Source organism: Lontra canadensis, unplaced genomic scaffold (genome assembly GCF_010015895.1).
Source record: "Lontra canadensis isolate GAN:19392208 unplaced genomic scaffold, GSC_riverotter_1.0 scaffold22, whole genome shotgun sequence".
NCBI lineage: Eukaryota > Metazoa > Chordata > Mammalia > Carnivora > Mustelidae > Lontra > Lontra canadensis.
Window position 1 is genome coordinate 15,619,806 of NW_022631016.1, and position 18,257 is coordinate 15,638,062.

The 18,257-nt window shown below is 36.3% G+C and overlaps 1 protein-coding gene and 1 pseudogene across 1 annotated transcript in view; both read right to left on the minus strand.

Annotated features, from left to right (window-relative positions):
- Nucleotides 1-18,257, minus strand: part of CDH18 (cadherin 18) — a 970,896-nt gene that overhangs the window by 498,592 nt on the left and 454,047 nt on the right. The gene's annotated exons all lie outside the window — the stretch shown is intronic.
- Nucleotides 1,455-18,257, minus strand: part of LOC116870308 — a 142,829-nt pseudogene continuing 126,026 nt past the window's right edge.

The window sequence follows — 18,257 nt, forward strand, 5'->3', positions numbered from 1 at the left end:
TGGTTCTTTGAATACTACTGAGGGAGAAAGTATTTTTCCTGCATTTCACACAGGAGCAAAGGAAGCTCTGAAAAGAGTTTTCCCTGGCAAAACAGGGCAGTCAGGCTGAGACCATTTTAGTCGCTGGGCTCTACTATACTCTGCTGCACAAACTCACAGGGGAGTTTGGTTTAACATTTATTACTTAAAAAGTTGCTTTTGATTTTCATGTCGTTGTCTTGAAAAAAAGTCATTGGACCAGTCTGACTTAATATTGGGTTGCTAAGCATCAGGCAGTAATATAATTGAATATAACTGTTTTCTACCATTGGGAAAGGATGGGTTAATATCAGCCATCTTCCCTCTTATCATAACACATACACTAGATTTTGTCAAATATTTGTGTAAATAACAGACATCTATTTCAAATTAATGATTGGTGAATATTAGTTTACCTAGAAGTGTTTTGAGATGTTTTAAGAAATAGCACCTTCAGTGCTTTAATTTTATACATATAAATAGAGCAGATTATTCATATATATGAATATATATATGAATTCATATATATGAATATATATTCTTATATATATTCATATTCATATATATATATATATATATATATATATATATACACACATGACCCATGACCCATGTATATATGGGTCATGGGTCATGAGATCAAGCCCTGTGTTGGGCTCTGCACTGGGCAAGGAGTCTGCTTGAAGATTCTTTCCCTCTGCCCCTCTCCCCACTCACAAGAATGTACATGTGCACACTCTACATCTGAAATCAATGATGTTCTATATGTTGACTAATTATATTTAAATATAAAAAATAAAAACATTTAATAAAAATAATTCCACCAGTTATTCTCTTTTCTTTGTATCATTGTCATTAGAACATATAAATTGTTGGCCATTCTCCCAGAAAAATTCTGACACTTGTTGGTCTTGTTTTTCATTTAATGTTATATTCAAATTTCAAATTTTACAGCAAAATTACTGAAGTTCTGCCTTGCTGTTTACTTAAAACAAGAACATTTCCAGGTGGTTATTAGACTATCAGTGCTATGTATTGGAAAATTATGAATGACTCATTTTAAAAATTACTTTTCTATGATACAGAGTAGTGAATTATAAAGTTGATTATTTGGAAAGTCCAAGAAAGATATATCTTCTAATTGCATTATTTCTAAAACATGAAAGAACATAACCGTTTTAGTTTCTATTGCTATGTTGTAACAAGTTTCCACAAATTTAGCACTGTACAACAATATAATTCTGTAGGTAAGAAGCAAATTCATATGATTGGTTCTCTGCTCAGTGTACCATAGGCCAAAGTCAAGGGGTATGATAGTCTAAGTTTTTGTTTGGATACTGGGATGGGGGAATCCATTCCCTAGTTCTTTCTAATTGTTACTAGAATTTAGTTCCCTGTAGTTAATAGGATTAAGGTCTCTTTTTCCTTGATAGTGGTTAGTTGGGGGCCACTCTCAGCTCCTGGAAGCTGTCTATAGGTTCTGCCACATAGCCCTCTCCATCTTCAAGCCAGGAATGGTGCTTTGAGTACTTCCCTTGCTTCCAATCTGTGACTTCCTCTGGTTTCCCCCACTGAAGAAAATTATCTGTTTTAAAAGGGTTCATGTAATTAGGTCAAGCCTTCCTGGATTACTTCCCCATCTTGAGTCCAACTCTGCCTTATAACATAACCCAATCATGGGAGTAAAACCCATCATTTTACAGTCCCATGGAGGAGCAGTACAAAGAAGGTGATGGGAATCTTAGAGGGCATCTTAGAATGTTACCACTGAGAGTAAAAAAAAAAAAAAAAAAATAGAGCTTCTAGAGTTTCTCAAAAGTGATGCTTTATAATACCACTTTAAATATAAAACAGTAGTGAGAGTCATTCATAAAAGATATCAGCTTTGGAACTCTTCAAAAATTCCAGAAGGTGGGTGACTGGGTGGCTCAGTAGGTTAAACCTCTGCCTTCAGCTCGGGTCATGGTCTAAGGGTCCTGGAATGGAGACCTGTATTGGGCTCTCTGCTCAGCAGGGAGCCTACTTCCCCCTCTCTCTCTGCCTGCCTCTCTGCCTACTTGTGATTTCTCTCTGTCAAATATATAAATAAATAAATAAATAAATCTTAAAAAAAAAAAATCCAGGAGATCATGTGCATTACTCTACTTACACATTTATGTGACTTTTTAATCACTGCATGAAAGAAAACAAAAGAATCCCAAACCAAAAGTGCACATTTGTTTTGTGAGTGTCTGAACGGAATTAAAACAAAAAAAATAATAACTTTTTTCCTATTGTTTTCACACTGGTAGATCCCCCCTCACTCCCAAGAATATGTGATATGGTTTGCTGTGAGTTTTTTAAGATGATTGTTTGTTTTCCTCTAAGAACTGCATTATTTACTGAAATAATAATAATAATTAATAATAATAATAATCATCATCATCATCCCTTACTCCAATAAGGGCCATGATGAATCTTTATGTCAAAGTCTCTTTCAGCCCAATAGGGGACCATTAAGGAAGTCCTGTGTTCCGTAGAAATGTGTAGGTCCTTGTATTACCACCTTGCTCTGTCATTGGCTGAGGGACATGGAAAAAGGATAGGACTTCAGCTTAACAGATGAAATGGACTCTTCAATTATTGAGAGCCGGCAGCCAGGAGCTAACCTCACTCCTTGAGAAGAGTTCTGAGAGAACACTTCAATATGTACCATACTTAGGAAACAAATAATCTAGCTTCCATATGTAGTGTTTACACTGAAGCTACCTTCATAGAAGGCTGTCCCAACATTGACATGATAATAAGATATATACTTATGATTGCTGTAGTTCTTCTAGCATGTACCAATAAATATCTGTTTCAGGATCAGCCAAAACCCATTCTGGTATTTTATGAAGGATAAATTGCAATGATTGACCATGTTACCTTGTGAAGAAAGTAAGAAGTAGTGCTGGATTAAAAAAAAAAAAAAAAAAAGTTGAGTTATGTCATACAGATGTGTACTTTATGGATATTGGTTAAGAGCATAAGGAATTCGGATATACTGAGATGTGATTGGCCAATAGAAGAGATGGAGAAAATTGTTCATATCCCAGTGAGATATGCCTGATGTTGGGAATTAGGAGGTACACTTTCCAAAGTGGCCGAGACAACTAAAACAAATGTGGCTTTATGGATCAGCTACACCTGCATTGACAGAGGAAGAACACGAGCTATAAGAAAGTTGCACAAATATGAAATGATGGGGTTGACCTAATAGAATCACGTTTGCCCTGTCAGAAGGAATTTTGCTTGCAGTGAGAAGAACTAACTATTTAAACAGAAAATTTCAAAACTGACACTCGGCTCATCCATCTCCTTAATGCAGAGGACATGAGTGTCTGTGTACATTTTTTTTACTTTTTCTCAAATTCACAGAAGCCCAAGAGAGTCATGAAGGGACCACAGCAATATCATTGCTACCTGTGCATGAACTGCCTGAGTTTGTTCAAAGGAAATTCATAGATGAAATAGTTCTGGAATCCTGTAATCTGCTCTGATCTTTATTAATTCTGGTTTATGTTGGACTCAATTTTATCTGTACAAGAAAGGTTGTTACAGTCGAATTACTATGATGATAATAACTAGAAAGAACGAGGATCCCCTTAACCTGTAACAAGAAGAAAAGAAGGACTTGAAAAAGTAATGGTTTAAAGCATTTATGTATTAACAAGCTTTAGAAGAGGGTGGTGTTGTCACAGATTCCTGGGTATAGTATTAGGAATAACAAATTGGCAAATCTACAATGGCAGGTAACAAAGACATAAAAATTCCCCAGTGACTTCATGCAATTTCTGAGAGCACTAGGGAGTTGGCTAACTACCTCACTTACATCTCATAAAGTGAGACCTCAGTTTCAACCCTGCTGATCCCTCTGCTCCAGTTTCTATTTTCTTTAATTGGAAAGTCAGGTAGTGACATGGGTTTTGGAAGAAATCCAAGATTTTCATGCATAAACTACTGTGTTTTAAAAAAAACAAAAAAACAAAAACCTAGGGCAACAACTCTTGAGAATCTTTAACCTTTACGTGGTATGTGTAAAGAAATACCATTAGGATAATTAGTACAGAATATAAATATTTCAAATGTGACATTACATAAATATCCTTACGTGGAAGCGATGGACACCTAAAGATGAGTTGTCAAGGCAGATTTTTAGAAAAAAGAAATGAAGTGAGTTCACTTTCCACCAATAAACAATAGAGGTAGAGCTCATCTACTGCAAAGCAAATAGAATGTCCAACATCTGCGATTAGGAAATATGGTGTCTGGGAGTATGGTTGGATGATGCTAAGAAAGAAATTCGGGGCAAGGCCAACCTATCAATCTACACAATGGAAGTCATTTTCCTAGTGTTAAACTAGAAATATAAGTACTTTCTCTTTTTGAAGCTTTTTTGTTTTATTTTGTTTTGTTTTTTTAAGCACTCGGTCACTTCTAGAAGGGGAAAACATGTGACTCAGTACCAAATAAAATCTAATAAATCAAAATTGGTTAGATTTATACTATAAAAGCAAAGTTTGGAGGAAAAAGAAAATCCAATGAATGACCCAGACAACAGGATCTATTAGAAATCGCAAAAGAGCAAGAACTTTTTCAGCAGGAATGGACAAGTTGTTTTATGGGGAAGGTTGGGGTATAATTAGCCTTAAAGAGAGCATTAGAAATTCTAACAATCAGAAATTTTAAAGACTGGTTAGTGTGGTAAATAAAGTAATATCTCCCCAAAGATACTCATGTCCTAATGCCCATTTCCATGTAGATGTCCTAATCTCCTAGTTAATAAACCGAATGTTTATGTTGAATGCACGGTACTGTTCCATTTGTTTACATACATAATGGCTTACTTCTACACCACCCCAGCTGGGTGGAAATAGTAGATAAGGAGTCAAAATTCGGATTTTATTTTCTATAAAGTTCCCCACATCAGTCTTTGAACCTAGGTGTGCATGTTTCTCCACTTATCACTTTGCCGCCTTACTGCCTTTAACTGAATGTGCCAGGCCCTGTATTAGACATTTGAACTATGTGGAGTGTTTCAGGTTATGCAATTTCCAGGAACATATGATTCACCTGCTGTCAGAGGCTAACTGTAGCCTTTGAGGGAATTATACTCTTAAATTCGAGAAACGAATTTCATATACAAAGCCTGGGTAATATCCCTTTCTCTGAAAAATATTTCTCTCATTTCAACAAAATCTCAAAAGACTTGCATGTTTCAAAAAAAAATCACGTTTTCCTTTATCAGATGAGCAGAAGAAAGCTAGATTAATTTGTCTAGATTTAAATAACATATTAGGGGGCATCTGGGTGGCTCAGTGGGTTAAAGCCTCTGCCTTCGGCTCAGGTCGTGATCTCAGGGTCCTGGGATCAAGCCCCACGTCGGGGCTCTCTGCTCAGCAGGGAGCCTGCTTCCCCTCTCTCTCTCTGTCTGCCTCTCTGCCTGCTTATGATCTGTCAAATAAATAAATAAATAAAATCTTAAATAAATAAATAAATAACACATTAGTAGTAAATTTATAAAGGAGGCAGCTTCTCTGAGTCATCCTTTGGTTGTCCCTTAATTTTGTGGTATCTATATGCTGACATCTACCAAATAAAATTAGATCTCTGGGAAAGAACAGAGTTGGGAAGGAACAGGAACACAAATGACATTTTCCCTTGATATTTTCCTTGCATAAGACCTTGGAACAAGCCATCACCTTTACAGAGCTCTAAAGCAACCTTTATTTTACATGCAATGCATGTTCGGTAAGAGGTTCAGAAAGAGGAAGCGATTAATGATACTTCTGTTAGTGAAAAGAAGCTGCATCTGTCTCTTCTAAAAACTGTTGCTTCTTTTACAAAGTGATGAGGTTAAATAAGGTAATCCCTAAAACTTTTTTTTTTCATCTAAAATGTATCTGTACTGCACACTGCAACTATCAGAGAATATTGAGTGTGTCTGAAGGACAGGTGTGTCTCTGATCAAACAGATTGGAGCAAAAACATTGTGTTTAGTTGTACTGAAACCTCCAGGCCACTGCAAAACAGACTTGGGAAAACTGCAAGAGATGGAAGGAATGGATCATTCCTAATGAAAACCCTCATTTCAGTGTCTCACTCCTCATAATGAAATGACTTCAACATTTAGGTTCTAGGGTTGTTTTTGCCTAATGTGGTTATAGTGTTCCTTTTTTCTTTCCAATTTGAAAAGTTAAATACCTTATTTTGAAATGGTGGAACAAAATATCAAGTCAGAAAGTATATATACTTATATACATATATATGTATATATACTTGGGGAGGCAATATATCAGTTTCCATTGACAATTAGGTTCTTTACATTCTGTTATGCCATTGGTAAACTATGTATATGAATATTATAGTTTACATAATGACTAACCTATTCCACTAATGTTAATAAGGCTTACATAATTGAAATGTAGTTGTGTAGGTTGTCCTTGGTTTATAGACATGAACAGTAATTATTGGCTATGTAATTCCAAACTCTTCATGGTGATTAGACGTCATTCTGGTGAAAATATAAACATAAATGCAGCCTAAAATTTTTATACATTTTTAAAAATCCTCTGATCTTGCAGTGCCATAATATAAAAGAAGAGGAACATCATACAAGAATGACACAATTCTCAGAAATTACATAAAATTGAAAAGGAGTACTTACAATAAAACAGATGGCTACAGAAGCAGCTGTGTGGTATCATTTCTGAAGTGTGTTAGACACATATGTGGCTGGGAATATGGAGTGTGTGGGGGAGAGAACTGTGACTGTACATGGAAATAAGAAATTGACGGGGGTTTGGCTTTTCTACGGTGAGATTAAAACATGAGGGCCAGGGATTAATTTACCTTCAAGTACTTTCCTACCCACGAAATGAAGATGAAATGTTACCCTTACAGAATCTTTAAAAATGTACTGTAACAGCTTTCCCTTTCCTGTTTATTTAAAATAATTTTATTGTCTGGATTTTTTTTTTTTTTCCAAATCTCTACATGTATTCCAAAATACAGTGCTTGGGAGCCACTGTTTATGATGGTTAATTGTATAGATCAACTTGACTGGGTCACAGGGCACCCAGGTATTGGCTTAAACATTATTTCTGGATGTGTCTCTGAGGATGTTTCTGGATGAGTTTAACATTTGAATTGGTAGACCCGTGTTACACTGTTCTCCCAAAAGTGGGTGGGCCTCATTCAATCTGCTGAAGGTCTAAATAGAAAGAAGAGTAAGAAAGAATTATTTGTCTTGGCCTAATTATCTTCAGGCTGGAACACTGTGTTCACCTGTCTTTGGAATTGGAGTGGACTCTACCATTGGCTGTCCTGGGTCTGGACTTCTCTGTTTCTGTATCACATAAGCCTATTTCTTATAATCTCCCTCTCTTCCTCGCTCTCTCCCTCTTCTTAAGATTTATTTATTAGGGGGCCTGGGTGGCTCAGTCCTTAAGCATCTGCCTTTGGCTTGGGTCATGATCTCAGGGTCCTGGGATTGAGCCCCGCATTGGGGTCCCTGTTTGGCGGGAAGCCTGCTTTACCCTCCCCCACTCCTCCTGCTTGTGTTCCCTCTCTCCCTGTCTCTCTCTCTCTCTGTCAAATAAATAAATAAAATCTTTTTAAAAAATAAGATTTATTTGCTTATTATAGTGAGAGAGAGAGAGTGTGTTATCAGGGGGAGGGTCAGAGGGAGAGAGAGAGAATCGTCAAGCAGACTCCCTGCTGAGTGGGGAGCCCAATATGGGTCTTGATTTCAGGACACTGAGATTATGACCTGAGCCAAAATCAAGAGTCAGATGCCCAGCCATCTGAGCCACGCAGGCACCCCATGAGTCTCTATACACAAATAATACACACACACAGACACACGCACACACACACACATACACAGGCATACCCTACTGGTTCTTTTTTTTTTTTTTTTCTGGAGAGCTCTAATACATGGTTCAACATTTACTCTTGTACTCCTTTCAGAAATTTTGTAGTAAATTACATAAGGTGTATACAATTTATTAAAAGGCCAATGAAAGCAAGTTCACTAATTGCCTCCATGTGGAAACTTTAAAATTCACCATATGATTGAGCATAAACACTTCCCTTGTTTTTCTTTATTGTTGTGTTGTTTTGTTTTTGTTTTAACTTCTCAGCAATCAGATGATATGTAGGAAGAATGTCTGTCAATTCAGTTCTTCAGTAATTACCATGAGTAAAATTCCCTGCCAAGTCACATTAGACACACAGCATTCATCACACCTAGACATCATTCTTGTATAGAACAAGCCACTGAATTTTTGGAATTTGTCACCATTACATAGGGTAACCTATGGCTGCTAAGTTCCTAGCATACTCATGCAATCTTTTATATGCTGGATTTTATTACAGTTTATTTTTGGAAAAATACTAGGGATTGCTAGAAACTTTTCAGGTGTTAGAATACAAAGCTTTTTTTTTTTTTAAGAAATATTATCTTACTGAAACTCACTACAGGTGATAAGAGTTGGTCACTAAACTCAAATCTGCCTGATGTACTTTCTAATATGCCCTAATAACATTTGTTTTTGCTATCGCTCCTGGTTTCACTTCATAACTGCATAAAGTTTTGTGGTCGACTATTTTTTCTCTTTTTCATTTTTTGTTATAATTGAAGTTATTTTTGGTTGAGATCTGAGAGATGAAGTGTACCTTTAGTATTTTAACCCTCAAGACCGTATATTAGAACGTCATTAAGGCATTTGACAAAGTCATTCATAAAATTATAATAAATATCATGAAGAAATATACACTTCAACAAGTGCAATAAGTTAAATGCACAACTGTTTCCAACGGGTGTGCCCTGAAGTTACTGGTCCATAGATTCCACCCAGAGAAGAGCATGAGCTTTAAGGACAAACTCTCAATCAGCCTCTTTGCACAATGGAAAACTTCCTTGTCTGTTGGTTGTAAGGATTAAAGATAATGTAGGTAAATTGTTCAACATAGCAGATAATACAACCTCAATAAGTTTTAAAACAATAGCTTAAAAAGAAATTAAAGGCAAAGGAGAACAAGATGGAAGAGGAGGAGTGAAAGCTCAGACTTTGGGGCTGCCTTCCTCAAAGCTTTTAGATGACTGGAATCACGAAGGTGTGACACATTATTTTTGGGCAATTCACAAATATGAATATGTCCAATGTGTTAAAACACTTCTCTAGATATACAGGGTAACAGGAATCAAAAGGGGGTATGGTTAAGAGGATAACAAATCCAAATGATACAAAAGCTAAATAGACACAGGCAGAAAACATTAAAGAACCCAAGACAAGAAAACAAAAAACAAAAAACAAACAAACAAACAAACAAAAACTTGCATTGGGCTTAGAACAGAACAACTAAAATACTGTGTCCACTAACGTGTTGTGTTTGAAGAGGGCTTTGAATGAGAAAGTAAGCTGATGCATAGCATTCTGAAATTGGTCATGAAGAAACTAAAGATGTTTTATTTCAAAATAAAGAAAAGCTTTAGGATGGGTATGATTGAGGTCTTCCAATATATGAAAGGGATCCTGAAGAAAAGGTTCTTTTTTTAGCTTCAGTGAACAAACAATTCACGAAATAGTGTTTAATGTTCATTCAAAAGGAACATTTCTTTTTTTTTCCAAAGGGAACATTTCTTAAATGTTAGAGTTAATAAGATCCCAGGGAAATAGTCACCATGAAATATGTTGCCTCATAGAATGGTAAATTCCTTGTTAAAGACAGGATCAGAAGTTGCTACTCTGCCTTCGTATGGGATCAAAAAGAGAGAAGAGCATCCACTGGGATACTGGGTCAGTTGATATTTAAATATCCTTTACACTATGAAATAACATGATGAACTTTCCATATACTTCCATTAGACATTACCCCCAGATTCACCAAACATTTATTAAGCATGTACTATGAGTAAGGCTCTATGAACTGATGTTTTATGTTCATTATCTCATTCAACTTATGAAGAAGATAATATCTTTTTCAATTAGGAAAGTGAGGGATAGAGAAGTTAAACAATGTGTGCGTGATCACAAGTTACCCTGTAGGAACCCAAGCAACAGGATACTAAATTTGGGTTTCTCATTTCTTCCTAACCTATAAACAGTATATAAATACTTCAGTGTTCCTCATGATGTCTGGTATGTTTTCTAGAATCATAACATGGTGACATTGCATTTTATTTTTGAGTCATCTGTACATGATACAGTATTGGGACATAATACACATCTTGATTCAGTATAGCTTAGTTCATACCGGTGAATTACCATTCTTTTCATCTTTATGAAAAGTAAATATGAAAACTTGATTTAAAAAAATCAGACCTAGGGGTGCCTGGGTGGCTCAGTGGGTTAAAGCCTCTGCCTTTGGGTCAGGTCATAATCTCAGGGTCGTGGAATCGAGCCCCACATCGGGCTCTCTGCTCAGTGGGGAGCCTGCTTCCCTTCCTCTCTGCCTGCCTCTCTACCTACTTGTGATCTCTGTCAAATAAATAAAATCTTAAAAAAAAAAAAATCAGACCTAAGGTTCAGGAGACTTTAATCTGAATGTTATTTGAATGAGTTGTGTCTCTCAGATTGCTAACATCTCATATTACATTTCTCTTCTCTAATTAAATGATTCAACACTATAAAATCTGCTTTTGAAGTGACTGCACACTTCAGGATGTGGTTTTCTTACCCTTTTCTGAGGAAAAAAAAAAATCAAGTTGCTTGGCCCATGTGACAAAACAATGTAGATAATGTTCAAATGGAAAGGTGTAAGATGAAAGTGTGAGAATCATTGCTACATAGTTCCAATGATGAACCTGGCACTTTCCTACTATCTAAATGCACTTAAAATTTTTTTGAGGAACTCATTATTTTGTTTTAAACAGCAAATCTTTCTTAACTGCTGGCATAATACTGTCATATCCTTTCTGATGAATCAGCAGTCACACTGCCAGTACATTAAACAGCATTTTGCAGATGAGAAGAGACAGAATAATAATTCTGTTGAAGATAACCAAGTAAGCAATATAATACTAGGAAACAGACCATTTGCATTATTTATAAACCTGAGAATTCTAAACCTGTAATATCACATACCTTTGCTATTTAAATAGCAAGAAGTATTCTATGCTTTATGGAAATCCAGTATAGGTATATTTAGAAATATCTGGAGTGCACATTCATGGATGTATCACCTGCATTCATATGTGAGTGAAGTTGTGAGCAGTGCCAGCCAGAGTTCAAGGCACATGGGCATTTCTCATGCATCCCTATTTAAACCAAAATGATGTCTTCTCTGGACAAGGTTTCTTTTTGTGTTTACTGGTCCAGGATGAGAAGCATCCCCCTTACTATGGATAAATAAAACTTATAATCAAACTCAATTAAAATTATTTTCTACATATTTATTATCTTAACATTTATTGTACTTACATAACTGAGACTGAAAATCTTTGGGCAGTATCCTGTGACTTCTATATTTGGAACTTCCAAAATTCAATAAAGAGTTTCCAATAAAAGAACGGTCAAATTTTTTCACAAACGGGCTGACACTTGGGGCCCAGAAATGTTCTGTTATCTGGGACTCAGTGCTGTAGAATGGGGAATTACCATGGATCTTAGTACCAAGAGCACTGGTGAAACTCCCACTTTCAACATCACTGTCACTGTCACTGCCAAGACACTAGTCCGGCTGATGTGGAAAGGTGCCCACAGTTTTATGATCAATAAGAAATGCTATGAAATGACCTCCCACATGCATATTCCCAGCACTGACCTCATCCATCCCTTCTCCTCACCACTCCCCACTTTTTGTACCATCTTCCTTCCCATACACACACATAGACCATTTTTATTTGGGAGATATTACCCCACACCCTTTATTGCCTCCAAAACCACATGGGCTGGGGCCTGGGCCTGTATTAACAGACATCTCCCCCTATCCAAAACCCTACTGCGTGGTTGGAAATTTTTTTTGTTGTTTTTTGGGGGGGATTTTTCTGAAAAAAGAAGATTCTACTAACAATAACAACAATATATATATAATGAATGAATCAAGATATCAAGAGAAAATTCTCCCAAGAATTACATTTCTTCTTTGTAACACAATCTTAGAAAACGGCACATATCAAATAAGATAAAACCTGTTATTTTTTGAGAAAGAAAAAGCTTGAAACCAGGAGAATTTTTTTTTCTTTCACATAAAAACATTACATGACAGCTTATTGACTAGTGTGAAACAATGACTATAATAATAAAATATTTAATTTTCAGGGAAAATACATCAGCCAAAATTTGATTTTAGTGCCAATCTCCCTTCAGCAAGCCTTCATTTCTTCCTAACATTTATGCTCTAAGTAAATAAATAAATAAATAAATAAATGTGAAATATTGTATGTGTTCATTTAGGGTATGGTCTACTCTTAACATTTCCAGCTGGCTAATTCTTTGATGTGAGAAGTTGCCCTGTGCACTCTGGGATATTTAGCAGTGCCTCTGGTTTTTACTTCCCAGATGCTATGGCAGCCCCTCAGTCATGACAATCCCTCCTGTCTGCAGACATTGTCAGAGGTCCCCCTGGGGGCTGAAATCCACAGGGTTAAGAACCACTGATTTAAGGCCACCAAAGTCTACCTGTACTTCCTCGTGGTAGCTGAGATTATGCTTCTGTTTGTCTTCCCCATTGATCTTCCTCACTTGAGGTTAATGTAGAGCATGAAATCAGCCATAATATCTAAAATGTAACACGGAGGCTGCTGGGGACAGGGAAGGTTTCTGAGAAGGGTGTAGACATTTGGAACTCCAAGGCCTGTGTGACCACTCTGCCATAGGAATGCTGTGGGGAGTTGCCTTCCTCAAGCTTTCTCAGCCCAAAGAGCTGCTCTGTGATCTAAGAGATGTCTGCATTGTCCCTTAAGCTATGTTTACCAGAACTCGTAGAACATGCAGATTAGCATATCATATCTTTCTGTAAGCAGATCCTCCCAGTTTCAGTAAGACCCCCTTGAAACTGATAAGAAGTTTTGCTTATCCTGAAGGACCAATTAAAGCTGGAGTAAAGAGCAAATGCTCTTCATCTCTGAGCACTGTCCCCCTTGCCTTCTCCTCTCTTTCACAGCAAAGTTAGGAGTAATCTTTCATCTGTGGGTATAGGGATCACTGACAATTCCAGCATCCCTCTCTATTTCTTTTGCCTCCATTATAATTTAACACTTGTTTCTTCAACTTTTTGGAAGTTACCAAAAACATTTATTTGAAGGAATTATGTAAGAATACCTCTTCCTCCTTCTGCTGTGGTCCCACATCAGAACACAGAGCCTAAGAGAGGTTGGAGATTAAAGTCCCCCCGTCGTTCACCCACCAGACACAGTGAAGCTATGCAGAGCACTAAGGTACCAACTTCCCTAGTGCTCTGTTTATATTATGAGATGCCATTTATAAATGAATCATGTAGAACTTAGAAATTAATATCTCACAGTGACAATATAATAATGGGTGGCTGTGTTCCCAGGCTAGTCCTCAAAGGTTGATTTACCTATAAATCAGGTGACATCTCTGAATGTGATCTCTTCAATTTTAAGACCAGGTAGCAGGAATCCATGTGGTAATGTTTTAAATAAATACATGAAACAGAAAGGATTTTCCTTCCTCTGATCCAATTTGATAGAAGATAAAATCAATATGGCCTAGACTTGATATCTATGCCACTTATTAAACTCCTTAAAATTTATATTTATGGAAGTTCCCTGAAGTTATTCTATGCTTATTCTCCACACATGAAAATGTACCTTCCCTTAGTGACCTGAGATTTAAAGAAATGTCAGTTAGCCAGTGAAGGGAGTCAAATATAGACTCGTATTCCCTATACAAAATACTAGTCAATAAATATATCAATAAATATGTTTGTTGACTATGTTCACAATCATGTACATTATATTATAAAGAGATGATTTTTTTAACCTCAACTCATGTATTTTTTGAAAAGCAGAGTGATATTAAGTGCTTATTTAGATAGAAGTCAATATATCTTGTATGACAGTGACCACAAAGGTGGTCAAGACATATTCATGCCCATAGGAATTTTTGAAATTTACAGAAAGACTGATAGAAATAATGACAGGAATAAAATAACATTAGTAGGAGAAGGTTCTTAATGAAGATATATCCTACAAATAATTATAATAGACTGAATAGTTATGCATATCTCTTTCACCTCCTATAGATCTTAAGTGTGACTGGCTTCATTATGTACTACTCACCCATATATTTAGCTCTCATATGCTAATTATGCAAAAACAGAATTAAGATTAAGTTAATCAAAGAGAAATTAAGGTTTAAGCATTATAATCACTTATCAACCCTTTTGTACAAAAAGTCCTCCTACAGTTATATTATGGTGGAGATGGCTGCCTTGAAAACTTGCAGTTGTATCAGGAGAAAACCTTGGACTGGAGTTATGTCTCTATCCCTAAGGATCTATTCTCTAACTACCTAAGGTCTTTTTCTCCTTTAATTTTACAGAAAGTCTAATTACGATTATTTCATATTTTTATTTGAAATGTCATGAAATTTGCTGAACTCACCAAAACCTGGTACTTCCTATAATATTAAGAAAAATTAATTTGCCCTATTTTCTTATAAGAAATAGGATATGTGGTTGAGCTTGTTGGTTTGCTATTGTCTCCCTAAAGCCACTGAGCCATTGTCTACTTTTTTTTTTTTTTTTAGCTGATTACATAGCTCCTAAGAATTCAGATTATATTCCCCATACTCTCTTAAAGCTAGGTATAGATATGTGAACATTCCCGGGAAACGGTTTTTGAGTTTAAATAGTATATATAATTATGTAGCTGTGGTTATTAATGAGAAAGTGTGTATCTCTTAAACCTTTCTCCTCATCTTGTGGGAGGTGATGTTTGGAATACAATCAACTATTGCTAGCCTAGAACTTCTAAATTCCAAGGCCAGGTTAAAGTGTCTGCCGGGAATGGGAACCAGATCTAGGACACCTTTGGAGCTCACACCAGCTTTGGACTAATTAATTCTGTACTATTTTTACTTATAGGAAAGATTCTATTTAAAACATTGAATTTTTTCCATTATTTCAAGTGGCATGTAATCATAACACAGGCAATTTGGCTAGTCATGAAAAAAGCAGGCATTTTGGAAGCAATTCTTTCAAATGCTAGGAATTACCTTTGGTTTAAGGCTATAACCTTTTCTCTAGAGTGGGAGAAGCACATAGGTCATGAAGCAGGCTCTTAATGCCACATGTATACCTTTGTTTGATGACTGAGGTTGATTGGTCTGAAAATGCTGATATAAATGTGAATGCAAGCTTCATAAAGCCTAAATATTAATAGTAAATGTTAATTGTGGAACTTTTGTTTTAGGCAAGTCAATTCTTGTACCCCAAAACTCTTCAATGCAGTTAAAATAATATTCCTTGTATAAAGGAAATAAAAAAGGTCTTGAGTAAGCTGCCCAATAATGATGACAATAAGAACAACTTAAATTCACTGAATCCTCTGTAAATTCCTTTCTCGGTACCAGCCAACACCAAAGAGGTTCTTTACATCATTCATGTTTTAGTCTCTTTACGTAGCAGTCACTTAGGAATGGGAACTATTACAATACCAGTTAACAGAAAAGGAAACTGTTTTAGGAAAGGTCATCACTTAGCTAGATTCATAATAGCAGTTCAACTATAGAGCCAGAATTCAAGTTATATCATCTGATTCCACATTCCATCTTATCTTGCTACTTTCCAGGTCTACTTCCTTTCACCTCTTTTGTTTCTCACCCTGCTTTCCCTAGGTCTGAGAGTTCAAGGCACCATTCTCAGATGTTGATAGAGTCATTGTTTTTGGTCACCGGGCATTTATTTCCATGCTCGTCATGGCACATCAGTGTCTGCCCATGTGACACATACCACTTTCACCATTTGAAAGCCAACATGAGAAAAGTAATAGCACAGACTTCCCAGAGGAGATAACCTATTTGCCCTTATGACTTTATGTATTCCAAATTTAAGTGTACAATAGGCACTATGACAAGATTATATTGTAGGTTAAGAGATAGTCCTTTTGCCCAAGATAGAGTCACTTCATATTTGAAAGGAGTTAAGGTCATGTAAAAATAGAAAACAAAGCATTTGTAACTGCAGATTACTTAAGATCCAGACTTCACTGTACTTATACTCATCTGGATGATTGATTTATTTTGTATTAGGATCTTCTTATCTGTTCTAATAATATCAGTAGTTCCTATTAGCAAAATCATATCTTTAGAAGGGACAGTAAATTACTTCCTGTCTAATCAGGCCTAGAGATATGTTTAAAAATAATGTCAAACAGAGTCCAAGAGTCTTCCTCAAAACTAAAAATACTTTGCAGTAGTGGCAATTACTGAAGAGTCCATTTGGCCTATACACTATATGGAGTTCAAGTCTTCCTTTTTCTAGTTTCTCTCTAGAAAAAAATCTCTACAACTAAAAATTAGTGCTTTTTAATTAATTAACAGATAATTAGTGAGATAGCCTCTAATACCAGAAAGTTCCATGGGAGATATATATGTATATAGATATAAAATATGAAATGAAGAAACCTAATACTGTCAATATCATAACAAAAAATCAACAGTAAGGAAGTAGTGAAAGAGTTAGCCCAGGATAATGCTTTTTAGATCATACTATCAAGATAATCTTATCTAAGGAGAAGACATTTGAACAGAGACCTGTAAAAAGAGAAGTAAGTCCTATGGAAAAGAACAATTAAGCCAGAGGGAACAGAGAATGTGAAGTGCTGGGATAAAGATGTCCTTAATATCTTCATGGAAAATCAAGAAGGCCAGAGTACCTAAAGGAACATATGCTGAGCGGTGAGAGTATAAGACAGAAGGAAGGTTGTCGGCCATTGTAGGCCTTTAAAGACGTTGGATTTGATATCTGTACAATTTGATATATGAAGGATTTTGATGATCTTCAACCAGGAAAAAATATTATTTTAATTAAATTTCAAGAATTTCACCCTAGCTGTTGTATAAATAATGGAGCATTCAGTAGAAAGAGAAGAGAAGGTCACAAGGCTAGGATGCTATTTCAAGATTCCAAGGTAGAAATAACAGTAACTTGAGCTTAGCGGATAGCTGTGGCAACAGCAAACAGCAGTAACAATCTGAGAATATTTTGAAGATAGAGCCCATGAAATTTGTTGATAGATTAATGTGGGAATTGAAGAAAACATCAGAGTTCATAATAAGGGTGCCTGGGTGGCTCAGTTCGTTAAGCAACTGCCTTAGGTTCAGGTCATGATCCTGGAATTCTTGGGATTGAGTCAGCATCAGGCTTCCGGCTCCATTGGAAGTCTGCTTCTCCCTCTGACCTTCTCCCCTCTCATGCTCTCTCTCACTGTCTCTCTGTCAAATAAATAAATAAAATCTTTTTTTTTTTCTTTTTAAAGAGAGATCATAATGACATCTTGTTTTCTGGCCCTAGTAACTGGAAGAATGGAATTTTCTCTATCAGAATTATCCCACCTGCTGCTATAATTTTTTAATGTTATACTTCTAAATCCATATGGTTATAAAGCTACTGCATCTACTGAGATGGGGAGCACTTAGGGAGAAGGGTGTAAAGCATGGGTGCAAAAATAAATTAAGTTTTAGATGTATTAATTTGACCTCTCAGTGGGGATATCGAAGATGATTGGTGCATGAACCTGTAACTTGGGGGGGGGTGGTTAGAGTTGGGTCAGAGATAAATATCTCCATGTATTTGGAAACAAAAGATTTATAAGTCTGGATCTCAAAGAAGATATATAAAGAAGACAGAGAATTAGCAGTGAGATGGAAGGAGAATGTCCCAGCGTCCAAGCAAAAGAAAGTCAAAGATAAGGAATCAACACGCCTGCCAAATGCCATGAATAGGTTGAGGATCATAATGATGAAGAATGGACCATTGGATTTCAGTGCTTTCCTGGAGCAGTTTTGGCAGATTTCTTGGAAAGAAACCCTGCTAGTGTTGTTCAAAAAGGAAGAGAAGATGATAAAGATAGAAAACAATGAGAATAATTTTCTCAAGGACTTTTACTGTAAGGGGGGGTGCCTGGGTGGCTTAGTTGGTTAAGCGACTGCCTTTGGCTCAGGTCATGATCCTGGAGTCCTGGGCTCGAGTCCCACATTGGACTCCTTGTTTGGCTGGGAGTCTGCTTCTCCAGCTAACCTCTC